The 8026-nt window shown below is 42.9% G+C and overlaps 1 long non-coding RNA gene across 1 annotated transcript in view; it reads right to left on the reverse strand.

Annotated features, from left to right (window-relative positions):
• Window positions 1–671: 671 nt before the first annotated feature.
• The window catches only part of LOC141372002 (uncharacterized), a 13144-nt gene continuing 5789 nt past the window's right edge, over window positions 672–8026 (reverse strand). The window contains exons 2-3 of the long non-coding RNA XR_012377357.1: window positions 3607–3699; window positions 672–947 (exon numbers count right to left, since the gene is read on the reverse strand). This is a non-coding gene — a long non-coding RNA (uncharacterized lncRNA). The remainder of the gene's footprint in view (window positions 948–3606; window positions 3700–8026) is intronic.

Below are 8026 nucleotides of genomic sequence, written 5' to 3' on the forward strand. Positions count from 1 at the left end.
ATCCAGGCGCCCCAGGATAGTAGGATTTAAGGAATGACAGCACGTAGCAATAATATTTGGGGGTGATAGCAGAATTTTGTGAGAGGTTAATCTACTGGAGGCTAAGTGCTGAAGGAGAACATACGTAGGCAGTATGGAACCCATGAGCATTTCTTCCGTGTTCTCCAGTAATTCAGCACCGGCAGCTGTAAGCGCTCATGCGGGGTGGCCGTCCCTTGGCTGTGGCAGTAGGAGCCAATCGGCCTGTACTGGTCCCCATCTTACTGGGTTAGAACCCTACGGGCATTCCCTTCTCTTTCAGGGGTGAAGAGAAAGAATGGTAGGTCATAGTTTGGGTGTCCCAGGGCTGGAGGATTCAAGAGGCCATGCTTTATTTTTATGAAGGCTTCTTGACTTTCTTGGTCCCAAGTAAGGGGCGGGGGGTCAGGTTTGTCTGAGCTGAGAAGAGAGAAAAGCAGTCGGGCCAAAACTAGAAATTTAGGTATCCAATTTCTACAGGATCTAGCTAAGCCCCCAAATCTGCGTAGCTGGTGTCTGGAGGTAGGCAAGACAATAGTTCCTGGACTCTGTTTGGATCAAGGAGTAATCCCTGATTTGAACTATGGTGTCCCAAGTATTTAACCTGGGCAAATAAAATCGCAATTTTTCTCTAGACACCTTACATCCCTTTTTAGCCAGGGCCTTTAGAAGATGAAGGCCATCTTCAGTACAAGCCTCTTGAGAAGGAGAACAAAGAAACCGGTCATCCACGTACTGTAACAGGGAAGAGCCTTCAGAGAATTCTGTGTTTAAAATGTCTGCTTTTGGGGCACCTGGGTGGCTCAGTTGGTGAGGTGTCTGCCTTTGGCTCAGGTCACGATCCCGGGGTCCTTGGATTGAGCCCCATGTTGGGCTCCCTGCTTGGCTTCTTTCTCTCCCTCTGAAGCTCTCCTGCTTGTGCACGTGCTCTGTCAAATAAAAAGAAATCTTTAAAAAAAGTCTGCTTTCAGCATTTAGAAAAATAAGTGGGGCTTTCACTGTAGCCCTGTGGCATAAAAGTTTATGCATACTGCCCTTCCCAGATGAAGGCAAATAACAATGGGCTTTCAGGATCAACAGGGATGCTAAAGGCACTGCAAGGGTCTATAGTGGTAAAGGTTTTGCTGTTAGGAGGAATGGCTATGAGCAAGGTGTGAGGACTGGGTATTACAGAGTGCTGAGGAGTAACAGTATTATTGATTGCCCTGAGGTCCTGTACAAACTTCGACCCTCTTCCGTGTGGTTTACAGACAAGGAGGATGAGGGTGTTACAGGTTTCTGTAAACAGTTCTTTTATTTATGTATTTGATAGAGCGAGAGAGCACAAGCAGGGGGAACAGTAGAGGGAGAGGGAGAAGCAGGCTCCCCGCCAAGCAGGGAGCCCAATGTGGGGCTCGATCCCAGGACCCCGGGATCACAACCTGAGCCGAAGGCAGACGCTTAACCATCTGAGCCACCCAGGTGCCCCTCTGTAAACAGTTCTTAATGGTAGGTTTAATTCTTTGGATGGCCTTAGTGCGTACTTTTTATCATTTTACATTTTGATGGGAAGTGCAGAATGAACGTACCTGATACTGGTTGTGTCTCAGGGACAGAGCTAGGAGAGGTTCTGGGGAGGGATTTTAGAGAAAGGACGTGGACAGATATTAAGGTTTTGGGATTTTCCTGAAGATTCGGATTTCAGGGTTCCATATTTAAAAGTATTTCAGCCTTTTGTGAAAAGGAGATGTGTGCCTGATGGGCTTCAAGATAATCTCGACCTAGTGAGTGATTGGGAGCCAAAGGAGTCAGGAGAAATGGATGTTTCTGAATAGGTCCCAGCTGGAATGGGATGGGAAAAGATTTAAAACAGTCATAGGGTGATTAGAAACCCCAAACAATTGTACAGTTTGAGGAAGGGGACAGAAAACGCTGGTTGGGTCTAAAACTGATAAGTAAAGCCCTAACAGAGAGAAGGGATTTTTCCTCTTCTCCAAACTAATACTTTGGGAGAAACTGATCTAACTGATCTAACTATGGGGGGTGCGGGGATAAAGTTGCCTCCATAAGTTCTTAGAGCAGCTCTACTGTTGAGATTGGTGAAAGGATCCTTTCCCTGGGGTACCTGAAACGGAGACAGGGAAGGTTGACTAACCTTGCCTTGGGTCAATCTTCTCAGTTTTAGGCAATCTTTTTAAATGTCCCAGCTTTTTATAGTAATGACAGGTACCTTTTGGAATTGTGCCACAACCCTGAATGGGCGTTTACTTTGGTTAGTTCTTAACTGTTGGAACTGAAGGTTCATAATCTAGGTGGCTTTCTTTTTAAAAGTCTCTGAATAAGGTCAAGCTAGTGGATTGGCAGATGAACAAGATCAGGAGTTTGCACAGTCTGCCAATTTAAATGAACTCTCTTTATGAGGAACGGTAGTTCTTCAACTAAGCCATCAACAAAGATGGAATTAAAAATGGTATAAGTGGTTTGATCAATAGCAGAAAGGTCAGAGTTTTTGGCAAAGATCGTCTCTAGTTGGTTACAATGATTGAGAACAGATTCTTCAGGTTTTTTAATACACTGTTGAATTTTTTTCCCCAATTTATGCATTTTGAGAAAGCCTTAGGAATAGTTTCAGAGTCTCTTTCTCACTTAAAGGGCTTCTGTTCTGTCAGTGGCTCTCCATTTGGAGAAATCATCTAGTGTTAACTAGATGCATGCAGTTCCTAGCCTGTCCTCCATCAACTAGGATTATGATTAGTTGATTTAAATCAGAAAAAAAAAAAAAATTCGTATGTTTGGATCACAATGGCAAATTCCTCAGCAAATTTATGAAGATCTTCAGTGGCTTTGGGGAATTCAGCTGTGGCCCGTAATTCAGCTTTTGACCAGGAGGGAAGGAAGTCTAGGCAACTCCTGCTTCCCCAGGCTTAACCTTAGATGGGGCAGCAATAAGATGGGGGTAAAGGGGAGCTTTAGGTCCCATAGGATCTGGAGAGAAGTGAGGGTCTCCAGCGTATAAGGGATGTTGAGCTGAGGATGGATATAGAGTAAAAGGAGATGGAGTAGTGGGTGAGTGTGAAGGAAGGGGAAGTTTGTGAGGGTTTGGCCTATTTTTCTAATTTTGGAAGCCTCTTGGAAAGATCCGAATTGGAAGCTAACTGCCTGAAGGGACTCAGTTTTTCTTTTTAAGGCCTCTAGATACCAATTAAAAGAAGCTTCCCACTGGCTTTGTTTGGCTTTATAGCCTTTTTCCAATTGTGCACGCAAGTGAACTAATTTTTGCCCCATCATAGCCAGTGGAGTTTTAAATCGTCCCAGGTAGGACTATATTCTTTAAACATAAAACCTGCAGGAGTCCCAGAAGAGGGTTGGTCATATAAGCCCTTCTTAGAAGCAGGATTTCCCATGAGTTAGTACTCAGAAGACTACTAAACAGGAATCTTCCACTAGGAAGCATGAACACAGAATCCTCTCAAATATGAGTGAGGATGGAAGCCAGCAAGGCAGAACACCCAACTAAAGGCCTAAACCTCGAGGTTCAGGACCAAGAGGACTTAACCACCATGACCCAAAGCCACTGAGGAGATGTATGAAATAGACTCTTGTAGGTACCTCACTCAAATCCATGGCGGCGCTGGAGATGGCGACTGGTCACTTTGGACATCACTCCTGACACCATGTAATACTGAAAGGCAGAACTGCAATCTGCAAAATAAAATTTGTACGTTTATTGGGGGTCTTGGGACTTGCAATCTGGGAGACAGAGTCAACTGAAATCTAAAGTGTGCTCTGGAAAGACAAAGCTGAGGGTTTTTAAGGAGGAAAGAGGGAATTTACGTAAGTTTTGAATGAAATGTGACTGGTTGTTAAGAGGAGTGCTAGGTGGAAAGTCCATTTAGGTTCAATTCTTTTTTAAAGATTTTATTTATTGGGGCGCCTGGGTGGCTCAGTTGCAACTGAGCAACTGCTCAGCAACTGCTTTCGGCTCAGGTCATGATCCTGGAGTCCCAGGATCGAGTCCCAAATCGGGCTCCCTGCTTGGTGGGGAGTCTGCTTCTCCCTCTGACCCTTCCCCCTCTCATGCTCTCTCTCTCAAATAAATAAAATCTTAAAAAAAATGATTAAAAAAAAATAAAGATTTTATTTATTTTAGAGAGAGCATGTGCCTGCATGTGAGCAAGGGGAGGGAGGGTCAGAGGGAGGGAGAGAATCCTAAGCAGGCTCCACGCCCCCAGTGCAGGGCTTGATGCCACGGCCCTGAGATCATGACCTGAGCTGAAATCAAGAGCCAGACACTTAACTGACGGAGCCACCCAGGCGCCCCCATTTATGTTCAATTCAAACATGCAGCAGATGCCTTGGCTTTTAGCTGAAGTCAGCACCAATTCTGAGAGTTTGAGACAGGAAACATAGGTCCCACTTTTTCAGTGTCCTCCTGGCTCCATTTTAAATTACCCTCTTAGCAATGTTTGCTCCATTTTATTCTCTGTTATCAGATGGAAGAACTTTCTTCCAGTGACTATCTGGATTCCTTCTCTTATTCTGAGTCCTTTTAAGAGGCAATATAAAGTACTAATAAAATGATATGAATTCGTTGTAAGAAAGATCTGAGCTCAACTTTGCCACCAATTGGTTGTGGTGTTTTAAGTCATTTGTATTTCTTGGATCGTAGCTTCATCACTAAGAAGAGAGGATAAGATTAGTGGACTTCCAAGAAGACCTCTTTCCGCTCACATAGGACTGGTGTGGTTAACTTTTAAATTACAAGTAGGTTATGCGCCTCTCTGCAAATGTAGCAATAAACCATTTACAGAAGGAAATAGTGGATGGTGTCCTTGTTTGGGCACTATGCTCAAAAAGCACATGAGAAGTTAATTTTAGAGGATTCAGAGAAATTTTTTTTTTTTAATTCATTTGTCAGAAAGAGAGCACAGGCAGAGGGAGAAGCAGGCTCCCAGCTGAACAAGAAGCCTGATGCAGGACTCAGTGCCAGGACCCTGGGATCACGACCCGAGCCAAAGGCAGACGGCTAAGCACCTGAGCCACCCAGGCGCCCCGGATTCAGAGAAATCTTAACATGGATAGCAGTGAAGCTGCTGACCAAGGTCACATCTTCTCAGTGAACCCAGAAACAAGGTCACTGACTGACCATGAAGACTTTGAGGAGTGTTTGAAATGTAAATATACTAGAGAAGATTTGGATAAGCCACAGTGGGATATTTTCCAGGGAGTCAGATATGAATGGATGAAATAATTATTAAGTAATATTTCAGGTTTGATCCCAACCATTACTATTATTATCCATATTGCTCACCTGATCTTTCTTTAGGGTTGGATCTAAATGACTTTATAATTTCTAAAGGCCAAATCTATGCTGGGAATGAATATTTGCTAACAGTTAAAATTTTTATTCCACAGACTCTCAGACAATTCTACTAGAAAGATGTATCTTTTTTAGAAACAGAAATCACATCATTGGGATGTGTGTGACCTTCCAAAATGACCCAGGGTGACATTTGCAACAAAGGGGGGAAAAAAAGAAGTATTATCTTTACAGAGCCAGACTTAGGCTGTGTTCACTCACAAATTTTCAGGCTTGTTTGAACCTATTTAGAAGGCTGATGAGGTAGGGCTGGGACAGGATGCACCAGATCATTGTCCCTGGTGGAGGAAAATCAGAAGACAAAAACAGAACTTTATTAACATGTGCATAGCTTAAGTATACATTGGGAGTACCAGCGATGAGTAACCCAAAGGGGTGGTTCGAATTTGGGCTTATAAACCACCTTAGGCTAAACAAGGAAGAGGAAGTTTGGGTTTCTGGTGAGGGGTGAAGGAGTGGAGGCAAGGTATGGGAAGGTAACCAGGAAATGTATGGTAAACAACGGTTTGTTAATGCATATTTAAGTCATGCCTTCTGCATTCATAAAAGCTGATAAAAGACATTAAATGTCGGCATGGATGTGGAGAAAAGAGACCTCTTATACATTGTTGGTGAGAATATAAATTGGTATAGCCACTATGGAAAACAGTATGGAGGCTCCTCGAAAAATTAAAAATAAAACTACCATATGATTCAGCACTCCTACTGGGTATTTATCCGAAGGAAATAAATCACTATCTTGAAGAGATACCTGCACCACCCGCATCTTCACTGATGCATCATTATTCACAATAGCCAAAGCATGGAAATAACCTAGGTGTCTAATGGTAAATAAATAAAGAAAATGTGATATATACATATATTACACACACAATGGATTATTCAGTCCTAGAAAAGAAAATGTGACCACTTACAACAACATGGATGAAATTTGAGGGCATTGTGCTAAGTGAAAGAAGTCAAACAGAAAGGCAAGTACTGTATGACCTTACTTATATGTGGAATCTAAAAAAGAAACTAATTCAAAGAAACAGAGTAGACTGGTGATTACCAGAGGCAGGGGTGGGGGTAAAGGTGGTCCAAGGGTGCAAACTTCGAATTATAAAATGAATAAGGGGCACCTGGGTGGCTACCCCAGTCTTGTAAGCATCTGCCTTCAGCTCAGGTCATGATCCCAGGGTCCTGGGATCAAGTCCCCCAACAGGCTCCCTGCTCAGCGGGGAGCCTGCTTCTCCCTCTCCCTCTGCCTGCCGTTCCCCCTGCTTGTGCTCTCTCTCTCTGTCAAATAAAATCTTTTTAAAATAATAAAATTATTTATTCTGGGGATCTAATGTACAGCATGGTGACTATAGTTAATGGCGAAGTTGCTGAGAGATCTTAAAAGTTCTCACCGCACACAAAGGTAACTACATAGTGGTGATGCATGTTATCTAACCTTATTATGGTAATCATTTCATGATGTATGTTTACCTTTGATATATGTATATGAAATCCCATGGTATACCTTAAACTTACACCATGTTATATGTCAATTATATCTCAATAAAGCTGGGGAAAGAATTAAATAGTAATGAGAGAGACTTTTTATCAATGGAAATTTCCTTTACAAAAGAAAGCTTGTGCTGTTTTTGGAACCCTTCCTATGTTGGCTGGTTCTCAATGGCCTTTAGCTTAAAACAGTCCCTGTTCCAAAGAGACATACTTTGGGGTGGTATATTCTGGAACCCATTACCCCTGTCAGATGCTCTCTCTGGCCTAGTACTATATTTTAACGTCCCACCTTTATTCTCATAACATTTCATAGAAGTGGTTTGCTTCAGCCATCTCAGAAGACATAACTATTTTACACTCAGATGCACCTCTTTTTGGATGCTAGACAATGAAGGTTGAAGTAGAAAGATTCTAATTTGCATTAATGTCCATTCATTTGAGCATTCTATCAGTACAATCTCTTTTTAAGGCTATACAGTTAAGAAATTGAACTGCTTGATAGCTTTTTAAAATAATTACTATTTTCTGAGTAGTTTCATAAAGAAATGACTGGAAAGTACAGAGTTCACATATCCCTCACCTACTCCCTCCTTCTAGTTTCTTCTATTACTATCAGTTTGCATTACTGTGGTACATTTGTTACAAGGGGTAATGAAGTCCAGTCATTTGTGTTGTATTTCTATGGGTTTTCACAATACATAAGGGTATGTATCCACCAGTACATTATCATACAGCAGAGTTCTACTGCCCTAAAAAAAAACCTCCCTGTGTTCTACCTATTCATCTCATCCCTCTTGTGGAATCCCTGTTAACTACTGATTTTTTTTTTTTTTTTAAAGATTTATTTATTTGACAGCAAGAGAGGAAACACAAGCAGGGGGAGTGGGAGAGGGAGAAACAGGCTTCCCGCCAAGCAGGGAGCCCGATGCGGGGCTCGATCCCAGGACCCTGGGATCATGACCTCAGCCGAAGGCAGACGCTTAACAACTGAGCCACCCAGGCGCCCCTACTGATCTTTTTTAAAGATCTGAGAGAGAGGGCGCCTGGGTGGCTCAGATGGTTAAGCGTCTGCCTTTGGCTCAGGTCATGATCCCAGGGTCCTGGGATCGAGTCCCGCATCAGGCTCCCTGCTCCTTGGGAGCCTGCTTCTCCCTCTGC

Source organism: Callorhinus ursinus, unplaced genomic scaffold (assembly GCF_003265705.2).
Source record: "Callorhinus ursinus isolate GAN/ISIS: 27379988/994484 unplaced genomic scaffold, GSC_fseal_2.0 scaffold277, whole genome shotgun sequence".
NCBI lineage: Eukaryota > Metazoa > Chordata > Mammalia > Carnivora > Otariidae > Callorhinus > Callorhinus ursinus.